The sequence below is a fragment of the Calliphora vicina genome, chromosome 3, assembly GCF_958450345.1.
Source record: "Calliphora vicina chromosome 3, idCalVici1.1, whole genome shotgun sequence".
NCBI classification, from domain to species: domain Eukaryota; kingdom Metazoa; phylum Arthropoda; class Insecta; order Diptera; family Calliphoridae; genus Calliphora; species Calliphora vicina.
Genome location: NC_088782.1, coordinates 59,940,415 through 59,958,258, shown reverse-complemented (window position 1 = coordinate 59,958,258; position 17,844 = coordinate 59,940,415). Strand labels below are relative to the sequence as shown.

The following is a 17,844-nucleotide window of genomic DNA, read 5'->3' as shown; positions in this document are numbered from 1 at the left end:
TTTACAGGAGAGACAAAAAACTAAATAAAACAAGTAAGAAAGTATAGTCGGTCAAGCCCGACCATATGATTAGGTGACATGACTTCTATATATGTATATGATACCGATTTGTGTTCAATTTTATTTGAATACCAAATTTTTTAGGAAAGTAGCTATGAGTAATTGTGGACCGATCATCACAAAATTTCGTGAGGTGAGCCCGGCTTATAAGAAAGTTGTTTTTGCTGAATTTAATTTGGATATCTACAGTGGTGGCCACCAATTTAAGACAAATACTTGAATTTTTTTCATCAACTGAATTTTAAGTGCGATAGAGCCAAAATAAAAGGACCTCTAAGGGTATGAAATTTATTATTAATGTTTCTAGTTTCTGAAAAATGTTTGGAAAAATCGGTAAAACATATATGGACAAAGATATGTGGAAATACTTTGACCCACCTCAGCGAACATTCTCTCTTAATAACATGATATGACCGAAATTAATCCCAGTATGCAAAATGATTCGAAGTTATATCGAAAATGAATAATTTTTTCGTAAAATTTTATCGATATCGACTTCGATATAATGTCGAGAATGTGCGTGTATTCCTAAGTAGAGTGCAGAGCGATAAAGAGTCGAAAATCGTTTATTATTCTGATTCTAATTTTTATCGATATACTATACCTTTTTCGGTATTAAAAATGTTCTAAAATGATTCGATTTCGATTAAATTTCGAGCAATTTCTTCTTGAAATAATGCATATTCAATACCTTTATTATTATCCAATAATGTTGCGTTGGATGTGTTTTCATTTTCAAATGCAATAAACTCTGCACATATTTCTGATGTTTGCTGATTTTGAAGATTCGAATTGTCAAAAACAACATCAATAATTGGCCGCCCCTTTATTTTAAGACGTCTTTGATCCATTTTTCGTGTTAAACTATATTTTTATGATTATGTTATTGATAGGATAAGAAATAAAATTTTATTTTCTCACAAATTGACAAACGAATAATATGTATGTATATGAATTTGTCAATTTGTGAAAAAAAATTTGACATTAAAAACTCGAACATTATTCGCCATTTCTATAAAATATTAAAATACGATATTCTAAAAAATGTAGATTGGATAGAGCATCATAATAAATTCATATTTTCGATTTTAATTCGAAATAAGTTCGATAAAAAGAACTGACTCGAAATGTTGCATACTGGGATGGAACTAAAAATACGAAATTTGGTACGAATATTTTATAATAATAAAAATATAATGATATAAATGTGAGAAAATATGTTTATTTAAAAAAAATTTTTTTTGGTCAAGTTATAGAAAAATTTTATGTGTTCGTGGTGAATATGTATGAATTGACACAGTCGAATAAAACACACTTGATTGTTAAAACAGTCCTCATGCATACATCAGCACTAATCCAATATATCCTCCCCCCACTATGGTGGTGTAGGGTATAATTAAAAGTATTATGGTTACAAATATGATTTTCTGTCTTTAATAAAGTCGTTATTTTTACAAAATAGAAAGGTAAAAATTTGTAAAGACGTGTGCCTTGATGCGCTGTACCGATATCCATTAAAAACTAAATTTTGAATTTTTTGGTTGTTAGGCCCTTTAGCATTTCAGGTGACGATTTGTAGGTAAGTGCATTTTATATAAAAGTGTGCGAAAGGACTTTGAACTTTGCTGTTTATTTATGATTTTTTTAAATGAATTTTTGAGCAATTTGATAAAATTTAAAGTGTTTAAAATACTTTTGCTTTCATTATATGAGAGTGAAATATATTTATTGCTGATATTCATTCCACAATTCTTAAACGTGCTATACATGATATATTGATGCATTGGGACTGTCAGATATCAGAGGTCGATATCCCACAATTCCCAAAAAAAAAAACATTTCAAACCTTTGATATTTTTTAGATTTTTGGATCTGTTAAAGGCACCAAGCTTGGAGCTTTGATTTCCCTTAGCACAATATTGAATAACGTATTGGGACATACAAAACAGGTCTTAATTTTTTGAAAGCAGCTATACGATTAGAGAAAATTTTGTCAAAAGTTGAAATTTACATTAAAAATAGGTCTACTTCGGAAAGCTCTGGACCACGCAATAATACGAATTTTGATATTATTTTGCTTTTATAATATTTAGCAAAATATTATCTTTTAGAAAAATACAAGTACATTATTTATCTATTTCTTATTTAATGTATAATTTAAAATTAATGTAAGAAATGTTTTCGAAAATAAAATTGCGAAAAATTACTTTTTTATTCCTTTTAAATTTGAATGCCCATAACTTTTGACTCAGTAGAGGTTTTTAAACAATTCTTTATCACTATTATTAATACATTTGTTTTTAATTCAACAAAAGATATTTCAAGAAAATCGATCTTAATTGACCGTAAAGCTAGCTCCGGCTTCGTTTTTAAAGAAATAAGGTCCGATGATGCCACCAGCGAGCATTTTTCTGGATTTAATGGAGTCTGCAGGGTCTATTGTGGATTGGCCTCACTCCATATGCTGCAATTTTGTTAGTTAACAAATCCATTAGTCAAAAATTAGGCTCATCGCTCAACACAATTTTTCGATAAAACATCGGATCAGTTTCAAACTTCTCTAGAGCCCGATCGGCAAAAGAACGAATATGATGTTCTCCTTGCTCTAATTACTGCACCAGCTGGATCTTATATGATCCAAGATCTCTGCGAAAAGTGTCTACGTACTGGACGAACAGAGCTCCAATTCCTGTGACCAATGACGAATCCATAAATTTGGATCTCCTTGCACAATTTCATTTACAGTTGCGATATTCTCTTCATTACGGACATTCCTTCGGCGTGTTGGTTGCAATAACACCAAGAGCGGATCCAGAGGGGGTGAAATAGGAATTAACCCCCTTTTTAAAGTTTTCAAATAAAAAAGAGGAAAGTGTAAAACAAATTTTAATTTTTTCCCCCCAAATGGTTGACCTGGATCCGCGTCTGATTAAGAGAGTATGTGGTATGAAATCTATCCACAGTTCGGTGAATAGCTTGCTCAGTCGTCTATAAGTTGGGTGAATTGATGTATGATTTTCAAACTAAATTTGCATAATTTGGTAGCTCTATTCAAGCTTCAATCTATTCATGATGATTTGCCAGAGTATTCTCATCATAAATGTCAGAAAGTGCGAAAAAAAACTCCCCTTTGGGAGTTATGTATTTCAGTTTAGTCCGAAATTTTTTATTTGTTTTCCAATATAAGCACAAGTCAGCTGTCTTTTGTCAAAATGTATTAAATAAATTTGCACCTTAATTATTATTTAACCCTTTTCGAGAATTGTTGTGTATACAAATCCTTCAACGTACAAGACGAGGTGGCCGAGTGGTTAAGGCGTTGGACTGCTAATCCAATGTGCTCTGCACGCGTGGGTTCGAATCCCATCCTCGTCGTTCCATAACTTTTATTTTACTTTTTAATATTTCCCCCCAAAAGAAAAAATTCATTGAACAAATTTGTTATTATTACAAAATTTACATTTACAAATACTCATTCATACAAATATTCTTCATATGAATGGAAAATTTTTGCCTAGTCATTGTTTGTAAACAAAATTTCCATTACCTTCTGACCAAACAATTTAGCATTGCAGTGTGAATTAGTATTAAACACTGTAGAGCAAAGCAGAGTAGATAGAGTGGAGCTCTGACTAGATTATGATTTGAATTCAATTCCGCTTCTACTACTATAGACTTGTGAATAGTTTGTACACAACATCATCATTATTGAGCCCATCATTTTATTTACTTGTAGAGCAAATAGCATTTGGTGTCATTAATATAAAAAAAAGTAACTCAGCTTTGATTTACATATTCTAACACATTTATGTATGTAGATGATGTTGTGTTTGCATTTATATATGTAAAAGTATCTGTGAATTTGTATCTACATCTGAGTAATTCAGTCAGTAATGCACACGCAGTTGTGTTTATTTATTTATTTCTATTGTTAATAATAAATAATAATACAAAAAATAACAACTCACTAAGTAAATTTACTAATAAGATAAATTCTTATTTTAAAAAAAATATATATACAATATCACACTCTAAATAAAGCCAACAATACTTGGACGAAGTGGAGAAGTGCTACCTATTGGATCAAAAAGTAGACTCAGCCTTTAACGTCGAAAAGCCAATTGAAGTACAATAGATTCTGAGACATAAAACTTCAAATAAATTTAAAAACTGCATGTCTTAATTTGTTTCCCATTATGTATCCAATTAAACAGAACCATAATTCAATTATTGTTCAGTTTTACTACATAAAAAAAATTTTGAATTTTTAATGTTAGTTGTTTTTTTTACTCTGTCTCCAACATATTGCTGTATTTAAAATGCCTCACTAAACTGTGTAGGGCATATAATCAAGTAGAGCGATGTCGCTTGGTGTCACCGATTAATGTCATTTAAGAACAAACAATAGACATATGAAAATTAGTATAACAATTGATGAAATTGTTTTGTTAAAAGAATTTAACAGATTTTTCTTTCTTTCCTTAAAATTACACCTAATAAAACAGTAATTTTAAAGAAAAGTTTATATTTTGTTTAAAATAGAGGATAAGTTAAGATTTTATTTTTAGAATTTAAAGAGATGCTGCAACACTTACTGCACAATGGGGCACAATCAACATAATTTTGAAAAAAAAAGTCTGCCATTTCTTACTGGCTGTTCTAATTGTCATGTAATCATACATGGGCGTGGCAGAAAAGAATTTGAATTTTGACGATGGACGATTAGGTTTGTGGTGTACCAAAAAGGGAATTCTATCAAAAACAAAATATTTTGGTAGAATTTTGTAACTGGCAGAGCAGATCCATTTGATATGAAATTTCACGTGGGCGACGGACCGAATAGTCATATTAGGATTTTCTTTGTAGGGTCCCTAACTAGGATACCTTATCAAACTTAAAATATTTTAGAAATAAGACATAGAATTTCACATGGGCATAGCAGAGGAGTATTCGAGTTAAATTTTTGACATCGGATTCCATAGATCAGTCATGATCGGTTTTGTGGTGTACCAAAGGACGCTATATTTGGCATGTATTTTGTCCATGACTTAAAAATCCGAGAGTTTTTTAAATGTTTAGCTTTTATTTTGAAACATTTATTCAAAGTATTGTCCATTTTCCCATCTTTCTGGCAACATATGGATTCGAAGCCAAAAGAACTGTATATCTTTTGAGGCTAAGAACGAATCTAGCTAATATCGGATGCTTTGTTCAAAAAAAAAGTAGACAGACGGTGCACGGTCTGGACTATAAAGCGGGTGAGGCAAAACTTCCCAATCACCTCATGCTAAATAGTTTTTAACAGGTATTGCAAAATGTGGCCGAGTGTTGGAATATTACGGTTTCATGTCTGGCTGTATATTCTGGGCGTTTTTCGTTAAATGCTCGCTGCAAACGAATCAGTTGCATTCGGTAAAAGTTTCATGTGATGGTCTGGGCAGATTTCAGCAGCTCTTAATAGATAGGACCCTTTTCTCGATTCGGCTGGTTGGCCGGTCTTCACATACGATCACATACGCTTCGGGTTATCGTAAAGAATCCATTTTTCATTGCAAGTAATGATTCGATTTTATAGTGTTCAAGCAGCATTTCAGACAAACAATATCGTCTTTCAAGGTCTCTCAGTTTTAATTCGTATGGCACCCAATATCCCTGCTTTTGGGTGAATCCTGCTGCTCGCAAACATTTTGAAATTGCTAAGTATCTCCCAATGATTTCGCAAACTCTTCTTGAGTTTGGATACAATCTTCATGGAATAATGCCTCCAATTCTTGGTCTTCAAAGTTTTTTGGCTGGCCTGGGCGATTTGGAAAAGAGCCATTGAAGCACAACGGCACTTTTAGATCCGGGAAAAATATATATAAAGGGTGTTTAATTTAGCGCTTCCTAACATTAAATTTAAATAAAACAAAGTGTTTGTAAGAATTCATCGAAATATTTTTATTCGTTTGAAATTTTTGTACATGTCATGTGAATGTGTCAGATCAAATATGTTTCAAATGGGCAAAAATTCTAAAATTCAGATTTTTGAGATTTTTTAAAATTTTTTTTTGGGAATTGCCCATACCATACCATAGACTATACCCTCAAATCGCTCTTGTTGAATGTCCAATAAGGCATAAGCTGTTTAGCACGTAGTAAAGTCCTGTTGAAACCACATGTAGATTGTGTCCATATCATCCAATTCAGGTCAAACGAATTTGGTAATCGTCGACCTATATCGCTCGCCGTTGACGGTCAACGTCGCACAGTGGTATGAGAATAAAAAAAGAGGGCAATAAATCTGTAACTTCTAAAGCCTTACTCCGATTTGAATGAAATTTCACATGCGCAAAGAGGAAGTGTAGTCGAGTTTAAGTTTTGAATTTGGGGTAACAAACATTTGGTTGCTTCAATCGAAATTCTTCCTTATTAACAGATTTTCAGTTGCTATAACCGAAAAATTCTATTTGTGCAATCGAATCATTTAATTGGTAACAAATTCGGTTGCCACTACGAATCTGTTTTCTCTGTGTAGGTTTTTAGAACGGATTCGATTTTTTAATTTCTTTTATTTTTATTTATCGCCAAATCTTTGTGAATAGCTCCTAAGCTATGGATAAGATTCAAAATTATTGTTAACATAACTTGGAGGTAATTTGAATTCGATTTTTTTTTTATATATTTTTTAAACACATCGTTCTAGAGAGATATTCTGCAATTCATTTTCTATATAATGGTGTATCCCAAGAACCTGAGTTAATTCAAAGCAAGACATTTAAATTGTCTATTAACTTGACTTTAATCTTATCATTTAACATTTAATTTATTTATATGTATTTTATTTCGTTGCCCTGTGTTCTACAAAGAAAGTATGCATAATATTACACATCTTGCTTATAAATTAAGAATTATCTATCAATTAAACTAAAAAAAGTATTTATAGCAACATAGTATTCTACATATATACGTAGAATATAATTGTATATGGTAATGAAAATGAACATATACAAATAAGTTTACTGTATATTCTTCCCATCCTGATAGTCGAGTGTGTTAAATGTATGAGGTTTTGCCAGCTTTGTTTTTAGCGTCTGGGTTCGAATCCCAAAAACAAAGATTATTTGTGTGTTATTTTTTAATTCAAAAATATAAAGTTTAGATTATTTACATAATATTTATTAAATAATTTTTAAAAAAAACTATATTAAATTTACTATTTTTTTTACAATTAAATATTTTATTATTATTTATCTACAAAAAATCTAAAATTTTTGTTAAATAGTAATTTTTATAAGCAAATATTTTCTCAGCCACCAATAAGACGAGGTGGCCGAGTGGTTAAGGCGTTGGACTGCTAATCCAATGTGCTCTGCACGCGTGGGTTCGAATCCCATCCTCGTCGGGTTTTTTTTTATTTTTTTTTAGAATTATAATTTTAAAAATAGCAATAATTTGAAATTAAATTATTTAAATGTTTAATTAAAACTTTATTTTCGTATAGTCTTTAGTATGTTGAAATCAAGTTTTCTCAGTAATATAAAAATTTCAAAGTGTTTTATTTGCTTTTATGGGTTATTTTTAGTCTGAGTTAAATAACTATTAAAAATCAGCTTAATCGGTATTGGAATGAATAAATTATAGGTTCAAGAACTTGATTCTCTACTACTTGTTGCATTTTCATAATAATAAAAAGTGATGCTTTGGAATTTATTTTTAAAAAATATATGATTTCAAATTAAACTACAAACAATTTATTTTTATATATTTATCTGACGATGACAACTTTCTATTTATAAACTTAAACCTTGAACTTTCACCTAACATAAACTTGGTTTAAACTTGCGATTAAAGTGATTATTGACAAATGAGTTTAATGCTTAAGTGTTTATTTTAAACATATGACGAGGTGGCCGAGTGGTTAAGGCGTTGGACTGCTAATCCAATGTGCTCTGCACGCGTGGGTTCGAATCCCATCCTCGTCGATTGATTTTTTTTATTTTCTAAAAAGCTTACTAAATTCCTTCTTAACCCTCTAACCGGCCAATTTTATTTCGAGGTAAAATAATTTACCAGGTTATTGTTTGAAAAAAAAAGAAATACGTAGGAATAAAAACAAACAAAAGACAAGTGCACGTTCTTGTTTATCACAATAAGTAAAATGTTTGTCTCTTTACTCATATTTACCGTTATAACGGGAAAGCAGCATTACATACATTTAACATACCCGCCTAAAGGCAGCCTTGCCGGTTAGAGTGTTAAGTGCTTCTTTACAAAATATAGAATATCAATAAAGTAGAATTAATAGACAATTTATGATAGTAATCACTTAATTGTGAATAAAATGGCTTGATTTTAATAAAATTTAGCTTTTACATTCATCAGATATTTAGCTTTATGACTTATGAATAGTAAAATCTTATTTTTGGTTGTTTTAGATTTTTTTTTATAAAATTTTTCACGAAACTTTTTGAATAACTCCGATACTATTGAGTAGATTATATAATAATGTTAGTATAGCTTAAAGGTAATTTTAATAAGAATTTTTTGATATTTTTTGCAACCAAATCGCACAAATAATTCTGGAGTTGTGATAAATTATGTTGAACAACCTCTTTAATTTTTAACATTTTATAATTTAGCACTAGAACTAGATTAAATTAACAAACATTAATTTATTGGCTTAAAACCTCATTTTAGCATAAATCAAAATTGACAACAAAAAAAAATACAACTCAAAATAAAATAAAAAATTGAAGCCCTGTGTAATATATTTTTGTGCTGGGATTCGAACCTGTGCTTACAACACTTTTCCCCTACCACTATATTTCTTTTACTTTTCTTTTTTGCAAAAATAAAAAAATATGCTAAAAATAACTCGAAAAGTTTATCTCTATATAAAAAATTGATTTTTAAACTATATTTTAAACAAATTAAAACAATACGAGATAGCCGGCTGGTTTTTTTAAACAACTTTCACCGCCGAATATTAATTTCTAATTAAATTTTTTATTGGAACATTCTAAAATTTAGAAAAATTATTTTCTTTCAACACAAATGGCTGCAGCTGGGATTTGAACCCAGGCCAGCAAAACACAAAATTTTTTTTTAACAGTGACATTTAACCATTAGACTATCGCATGGTAACTATAAATACCAATACAAATTTAGTTTAAACAGCTTCACAAAAGTACCTTTAAATATAAACATAAAAGTTGTCTTGTTAATTACAATTTAAACAAAAACTATTAAAATCTATTTAACAATAGCTTAAAGATTTTGCAAACTGTGTATGAGATCATCTTCTTATACTTTCTTTGAAAACCTTTAATATTATTTTATTCCGTGTTTTTATCAACAGTTATTTTTCCTTTATTATTTAATTTCTTAATTAAATTAAATATTTTAAATCATATTTGTAATTTTTAAAATAAGTTATTTGAAACGACGAGGATGGGATTCGAACCCACGCGTGCAGAGCACATTGGATTAGCAGTCCAACGCCTTAACCACTCGGCCACCTCGTCACATGTGTTTATTTAGTCAGCCGAATCAACTGTGCATTTCATTTTTCACACATTTATAACTGTTTTATTTTTTTAGAATAAATGAATGTTTATCAGCATAAATACAACTTCAAAAATAATATAAGATAATAAAAAAGGTTTTAATAATTAATAATAAAGCTGATTTTACTTATTTTTGTTCTGTAGTGAAGAAATTTATAGAATTTGTAAACTACTAGAGCGATCAACACTAAACTCTTAACAGTTTTCAGAATATTTGCAGAGGAGTATTCGAGTTTATGTTTATTGACAACGCAGGCGGAGTGGTGCTTTGGGGTTTCAAAGTAGGGGACCTCAGAAATCAAACATTTTTTAAATGATTGTAAATATTTTGGTTAAATTTCAAAGATTTTAACACATTTGAAAATTCAAATTTCAATATTATACCACTAATTTAAATTTCGGACACAATTTCCATTCAAATTTTTTCATAAATAAAAAAAAAAATTATATGAAACATGTTTCAAAGCAATATCTTTTACAAGTTTCCAAATTAAATAGATTTCAATCAATTATACTAAGGATCTAAAGTCGGGGTTTCTCTAGGCTCTTCCTAATTCAACCAATTTTTATACCCTTCACCTTCGTGAGAAGGGTATATATAAGTTTGTCATTCCGTTTGTAATTTCTACATTTTTCATTTCCGACCCTATAAAGTATATATATTCTGGATCCTTATAGATAGCGGAGTCGATTAAGCCATGTCCGTCTGTCTGTCTGTCTGTTGAAATCAATTTTCAGAAGACCCCAGATATCTTCGGGACCCAAGTCTTCAATAATTCTGTCAGACATGCTTTCGAGAAGTTTGCTATTTAAAATCAGCAAAATCGGTCCACAAATGGCTGAGATATGAGGAAAAAACCAGAACAACCCCGATTTTTTACTTATATCTGGATTATTAAGACATTAATATCGACAATATGGATATCTAATGATATATATTTAAAAGACCTTTGCAACGACGTATATAAGACCATAGTAAGTTGGACCTTAAATGGGTCAAAATCGGAAAAAATATTTTTTAACCCGAATTTTTTTTTAAAAAAAAAATTGAAAAAACAAAAAAAAAATTTTTTAAATTTAAAAAAAAAAATTTTAAAAATTTAAAATAACAATCGAAAAAAAATTTTTCCAAAAAATTAAAAAACAACTGAAAAAAAATAAATTTTGTTTACCTAAAAATATTTAAAATTTTGAAGTATAATTTGGTGAAGGGTATATAAGATTCGGCACAGCCGAATATAGAACTCTTACTTGTTTTTTATCGAAATTTTTAAATTACACTACATAACTGTTCTAAAATCTCAAAGCTGTGATAAGATTTAGATACACTGATGTATTCGAAATCATTATTCATACCATTCTTTAAGAAGAACCGAAATAAATTGGATTTTTTTTAGCAAATTAGTTTTTCCTATATCGTATTCAAATTTTAATTTACTGTCAATAAATGTACTATAAGAACAAACCTTTTATTAAATATAATATATATTTGAATTCTCCAATTCCACAATATCTGTCTAAATACAATTTTACTCCTACTTTCTTAGCAGTTGGAAACAAATCTTTACAAACCATCAATTAAATCACTTTTCATGAGTTTAAAGGAGAAGCAAAAAACAATACTACTTACGATATTGAAACAAATCGGGATTACAATGAAAATATTATAATTTTTTGTTGAAATTGGAGAAAAAATGTCTAACATTTTGTATAGAAAAATATCATTCAAATTATCATAGAAAAAATCACTAAAATGTCCTTACGAAAAAAAACCTTTTACATAACTTAAACTTAGTTTAAACTCTCAATTTAAATTGATTACATGACGAGGTGGCCGAGTGGTTAAGGCGTTGGACTGCTAATCCAATGTGCTCTGCACGCGTGGGTTCGAATCCCATCCTCGTCGTTAAATAAATTTTTATCTGTATAGCCAAAATCTTTAAAAATTAAAAAAATAAAAAAGGTTGCAATGCAAACATTTTCTATAGAAAAAAACTTTAAAATGTCTCTTTTGGGAATGTTTACTTAGGTATACCCAACAGAGACATGCGCCGAACGGCTAAGCCGAGCCGCCGATAAATTCTCAAAGCCGCCGCCGCCGCGGCTTAAGTCGGCTTGAACATAACCGCCGTTTATGATAAAAGTTCCTTAATAATTTCATAAAATTTTCACAATTTCACTTTTTAAATTTTTAATTATTTATAATTTGAGCATTTACTCTTTAGTCGGCTGACAGCCGGCTAGCCGCCGCCGCCGACCTTTTTTGGAGTCAGCCGCCGTCGCCATGAAACTTAGTCGGCGCAGGTCTCTGATCCCCAATAGAAGAACTATAGAAATTATTTGGAATACATCATAGCATCTAAAACTGTTGCCAATTTCGAAATACCAGCTTTGGAATATTAAAACACTAAGCCGATTTTTCGATTAAAATTTGTTTGAATTCGGAAGGCGCTAGGGAAAATCATGTTAGTGAATTGCAGCATTTTCTATTTTAAGTTACCTGTTTTTCAAGAAACTATATAATATAAATTCATTAAGAAATTGTTATCTAGAAATTTTTGCATTTTGGTGTTACTAATATTTTTTTTTATTGGGTGTTCTAATATTTTTGGGCATCCAAACATCAGCACAAGAGCATAATACCCGGCCTAATGTATATAATGGTGTAGGGTATTGATTTGTATTTGATTTGAGTTGAATAAAAATTTAATCATTCAATACATTTTTAAAGCTGTTTTGTATTGGATTTAATTAAATTCAAGAAAATAAGTTTTGTGAGAAGTAAAGCAAAAGTTCCCGCATGTGACGATTCGTTGGTACACAATTCGGCATTTTCAAAGCAATAAACTTTGATGTTTACACTATAATGTTCAACAACTAACTGAGAATAAATGACATGTATGTTATTAAAAACAAAAACCGCGTTTAAAAAATACGTCATCTATTGTAAATTTCGCATTTTTAAGTCATACATCCAATATAAAAAAATATGTATGTATATTTTAAATTGGAGAAAAACTTATAACATTTTCAACAGAAAACAAATTTCTACCATTTCCATAGAAAAACATCATCATATACATAATCATTAAAATGTCCTTACGAAAAAACCTTTTACTTGACTTAAACTTAGTTTAAACTCTCAATTTAAATTGATTATATGACGAGGTGGCCGAGTGGTTAAGGCGTTGGACTGCTAATCCAATGTGCTCTGCACGCGTGGGTTCGAATCCCATCCTCGTCGATAAATAAATACATTTTTATATAGCCAAAATTGCTAAAGTTTTCTAAAGAAAAAAATCTAAAATTTTCTTTATAAAAATGTTTGCAAACATTTTCTATAATAAAATAATTTTAAAATTTTCTTAGAAAAAAACCGTTAAAATTTTCTCCAAAAAAAAAAAAACGCTAAAATTTTCTATTGAAAATAATAGCTAAAGTTTTGTATAGAAAAAATCGCTAAAATTTTGTATGAAAAAAAATAAAATTTTCTTTAGAAAAAAGTTTGCAAACATTTTCTATACAAAAATAAATTTGAAATTTTCTCAGAAAATAAACGTTAATATTTTCTATGAAAAATAATCGCTAAAATTTTGTATAGAAACATTTTGCATGAAAAAAAATAAAATTTTCTTTAGAAAAAAGTTTGCAAACATTTTCTATAAAAAAATAAATTTGAAATTTTCTCAAAAAAAAAAAAAACACGTTAAAATTTTCTATGAAAAAAAAATTTAAGTTGTTCACGATCGAATTAAAAAACTATTAATTTTGAACTCCAACTCTCTAATAATAAGGTTGATTTTTCTTTTATTATTTTCTCATGTATTGAAATCGAGTGTGTGTCTCGAAGCCTTAAATTAAACCAATTCAAGAAATTAACAGAGTTTATCTAGATCATTGGTAGGCGTTAATATTATTCAGATTACGAAGATTTTCAATTTTACACGTACACAACCCGAATGTAAAAAATACACAAATATTTCAATGATTTGCTTGATGTTGTTGCGGATATTTTATTTTTTACCCATACATGCACACAAATTAAAATCTCTCTATTCGCCTACCAATGATCTAGAATCTAGATTCTAGATCAATTACAGAGAAATAGAGCTTTGCATTTAATGAGATCTCTCATCAGCTTTTTCTAAAATTAAGCTTGAACTCTTCTGTTATTCCTTGGTAAATTTATATAACAATTTGATCAGATGGTTGCGCATAAGTATACATGGACAGCCAGCCAGACGGACAGGCATTATTAAATCGACTGCAAAAGTGACTCTGAGTCGATCAGTATAGGTGTTACTAATATTTTTGGACGTTACAAATAAATTGAAGGTTAATGTAATAATTCAATAGAATTTTAAAGCTTTTTTAGAAATGAATTTAAATTCAAGAAAATTTTAATGATTCAATAAGGAATCAATTCTATAAATAATGAATTTACAAAGAAATGAGTTCAATACATTTGAAGTTCAAAGAAATTAAGCCTATGAATTAACTCATAATGTAATCTTTAACGGAATGGTTAAGATATAAAATTTATTCTGAGTTCGAAAATGGAAGTAAGAATTAATTCTTTCGAGCCTTTGATTACATTCACAGAGTAGGCCTTCCTCATTTGGACCAATACCTTTTTGAGGGTGTGGCACATCTCATATGATAATAATTAAAAAAATAGAGACCAGATATTTATAAAAAAAATCAAGGTCATCCAAAAATTATAAAAAAAAAATTTTTAAACTAAATATTTCATGATCGATCATGATCAAAAAGGTTATTTAGGTTATCAAGTACTATAGAAATATAAAATTTCTAAACTCTCGAATAATAACTGAATTTTTGGGGATTTTTTTTTAATTTTGTAGGATCTAGGTGATCGATTTTGGAGGGCCGCCCAATATCCCCCAATTCAATTACGAACATGTTTCTAAGCCCCGGTTCAGCATGTAATAGTACTGCTTACTGCCTCCTTTTGGCTTCTCTGGCATCAGCAAAGTATGCTGAACTTTGAAACTATTTTTAAAACCACAAAATATTTAGCTGGGTTAATACTACTAGCCTGTAAGTGTAACTTACTATTTAGTCGTAATAAATCATGAATGAATTTTTGAACTTATTAATAATGGAAAATTTTAGATTTTTTTTCTAGAAATCTCATCAACTTTTAAGTAATTTTCATAATTATATGAATTAGGAAATGTTTGTGTTTGTTTTTTTAACTCTTTTTATAATATAGTTTCTTTTTTATGTTGTAAAAATTTCAAAATTGTTTTATTGTTTATTTGTAGTTAATGGTAAATGCTGCTTGTTTGGTGATTTTTTTTTATTTTTTGGTTTTCGGGAAAAAGGTAGAAATTATCATGTGAAAATTACCACCTTTTTTTGAGGTGTACGATGACGAGGGAACAAGTTGTATAATAAACCAAACAGCCAACCTACTAAAAACCAACAATTATTGTATTTTGGCCTGATTATTACCGTGGCGCATTTTGGCTGGCGCTTTTTTATGCCATCGTGTGACGGTAATAGAGAATTTATTTTTATAACTGGCGCCAGAACAGCAATTGCAGTATTATATTTTTTGTTTTTCAGTTTATTTTATTTTTTTTGTTCATTTCACTACCAGCACACAATCAGGCTGGAAAACTATGAGTCGTTTGTAATAGTTTTTGTGTGGAAAACAATAAAAGCTATAAATTTATGTACAGTGGCAGTTACAATTAGGGAAAGTTTTGAAATAATTTCAAAATGTTTGCATAAAAGGTAATTTTGTTTTCAAAATAAAGCGTAGGTTTGTCCAAAACTTGGAACATTGGAATATATTAAGGAAACTGAAAGATATTACAAATTAGAAAGAAAGATATCAACTTAACATTATTTTCTTTCTTATCTCATCCACTGTACAAACACTCTCATATTTGTGGGTTTGTCTGTGTGTGTGGCACATACTTTAGCACCTTGCAGTTTCTGAAAGCTTTTACACTCACTCATACACACGCAACTCAGGACCCAGTAGTTCTAGGAGACTGTCCCGAACTGGTGATTTTACCTATTATTTAGGGAGACAACTAGTTACAAAACTAGTTACTTGTCTAGTTATTTTAAAACGAAACTGCCCTAAGCAGGGGGTCATTGACCTTTTCGAATCACAATCTGACAGTCTGATAGCTAGGCCAAAGGTACATAGAGTCAGTTACCTTACTAGCTACCTAACTGTTTACTTGGATTCACATACCGGGTACATAGAGTCAGTTACGTAACTAGCTACCTAACTGTCTACTTGCTCAGCTACATAAATAGTTATTTTGACATGTACTGGTGCTAATTGACCTCAAATAGTCAGTTAAAAAGACATCTCATAGACAGTCCAATAACCGATTGCTTGTAAACAAACCTTCCTCCGACAACACTCCAATACATTACTTCTGGTGGGTGAACTACTAAACTAAACTACTTTCTCAAGTGCAGTACGAAATAATCCTAAAAATGACTACACTCTAGGTTAAATAGAGACACTAAAGTGACAATTGACTTTACGCTAGGTTACATTGGATGTCAGTTTACTTAAGCAAATAGAAAATAGACTGTATGAGAATTATATCAACACAATTTACACACATTAAAGTGCAATACATAATAAACGTTTAAAGTGACTACACTCTAGATTACTTAGAGATACTTAAGTGACAATTGTCTTCATGCTAAATTTCATGGGATGAATAAAGTAACCAATTGAATTCTCTCTGCACGACGAATAGCCAAATTATCAGACTTTAGTGACAATTACTGTATCTAAGGGATACATTGACTTCATGCTTAACTGCTGGGTATAAGTTGTAGCCAGACTAAACTGTTTCTTGAAATTGCATGCGGCTGCAGAATGTATTTTGCCCATGGCAATATTCCTAATCTGTTTGTATTTCAAATAGTAACAAACAAGTACAAAAGTAAAATATAAATATAAATAAAAAAACAGAGAAATTAACAGGGTTATAAATACAAATTTTACATTTAATTTCTTTTTGTTTGCATTTTTGATAAAATGTATTTTAAGTTGGTTTCAATGTCGGCTACTTTCAGCAGAGCGTGACTTTAGATCATGCCGAAAATTCCCCTTTTTTTACTCGTGGTCGTCTACAATCTGCAGACTTTAGTTTTAAATCTTTCGTGGCCAAAAAACAAGAAAGAAATAATTTGTTTGCCAAAATTAGCATTTCTGATAATCAAAAATAAAGTTAAGGGAACAATTTAAATGACTAATATGGGGGTTATACTTAAGAAAGCCAAAAAAGAAAGGGGTACAAGGGTTGAAAATCTAAACTTATTATCCAATTAAGTTAGCGATATGTTTATTTAAATTTTATTATGCAAAGAAAATAATTTCATGGCCTGAATTTATATTTTTCTACAATAAAACATTTTAAGTCAGGTGAATTTTGGTTTGTGCCTAGTAATTGTAGCACGAGCATTTTATACTCAATTAGCCTTAAAATAACTCCTTCCTAAATATAAATCTGTGTTGAACTAAACTAACCGCTACGAGTTGTCCCCACTCAAATATTTTGTTATACTTATTAAATTTTTCTGGAAAAAACTGGATGACAGAATTTCAATAAAGCCGAAATTCCAAAACTTACTTGTTGACCTCACTTAAATTACCCGATGACTGTATCCCTGCTATATCTTTCGGGGACAAACTGGATGACAGAATGTCAATAAAGCCGGAATACCAAATCTAATCCTTCTAGACTAAACATCGGTTATATTTTATTTCCTTATATTCCTCTTTTCTGTTTAACTATCTGGGGAGAATAGGGTCTCCACAAACCTGTTCCAGTATTCCGTTTCTATGACTTGTGAGAAGTTTTGGAATCGGAACAAATTTTAAAATTCTAAGAGCCCTTGAATATTTATGTTTATGTCTCTCTATCTTTTTCCGCTATGTTCTATTTCCTTCATCAATCTCTTTTTGTTAATTTGTAGGTCATCCCTTTCTACTGTTACCTTCAGGATACCAGTCTTAGGAAAATTTCTTCGGGGTCCTTTCTATGGTATGACCGAACCATTTTCAGCAAAGTTTCACAGCCATACATTAGAACGGATAGAACATTTGAATTAAATATATTATTACCGGTTATAATATAGGATAATGCACTTTCTTTCAATTTCGTCTTCAATAATTTCGAAAGTCTTACCACATAATTCAAGAACGTTCGGCATTTGGTTTAAATTGGAA

General features: G+C 29.9%; 6 non-coding genes across 6 annotated transcripts; 5 read left to right on the top strand and 1 right to left on the bottom strand.

Annotated features, from left to right (window-relative positions):
* The first annotated feature begins 3,353 nt into the window (after positions 1 to 3,353).
* On the top strand, positions 3,354 to 3,435 carry TRNAS-GCU (transfer RNA serine (anticodon GCU)). The gene has a single exon. It is a non-coding gene; the product is annotated as a tRNA-Ser (tRNA).
* A 3,927-nt stretch (positions 3,436 to 7,362) lies between these two features.
* On the top strand, positions 7,363 to 7,444 carry TRNAS-GCU (transfer RNA serine (anticodon GCU)). The gene has a single exon. It is a non-coding gene; the product is annotated as a tRNA-Ser (tRNA).
* Positions 7,445 to 7,942: 498 nt separating this feature from the next.
* On the top strand, positions 7,943 to 8,024 carry TRNAS-GCU (transfer RNA serine (anticodon GCU)). The gene has a single exon. It is a non-coding gene; the product is annotated as a tRNA-Ser (tRNA).
* Positions 8,025 to 9,484: 1,460 nt separating this feature from the next.
* On the bottom strand, positions 9,485 to 9,566 carry TRNAS-GCU (transfer RNA serine (anticodon GCU)). Its single transcript has one exon. It is a non-coding gene; the product is annotated as a tRNA-Ser (tRNA).
* Positions 9,567 to 11,432: 1,866 nt separating this feature from the next.
* Positions 11,433 to 11,514, top strand: TRNAS-GCU (transfer RNA serine (anticodon GCU)). Its single transcript has one exon. It is a non-coding gene; the product is annotated as a tRNA-Ser (tRNA).
* A 1,256-nt stretch (positions 11,515 to 12,770) lies between these two features.
* Positions 12,771 to 12,852, top strand: TRNAS-GCU (transfer RNA serine (anticodon GCU)). The gene has a single exon. It is a non-coding gene; the product is annotated as a tRNA-Ser (tRNA).
* The last annotated feature ends 4,992 nt before the right edge of the window (positions 12,853 to 17,844 follow it).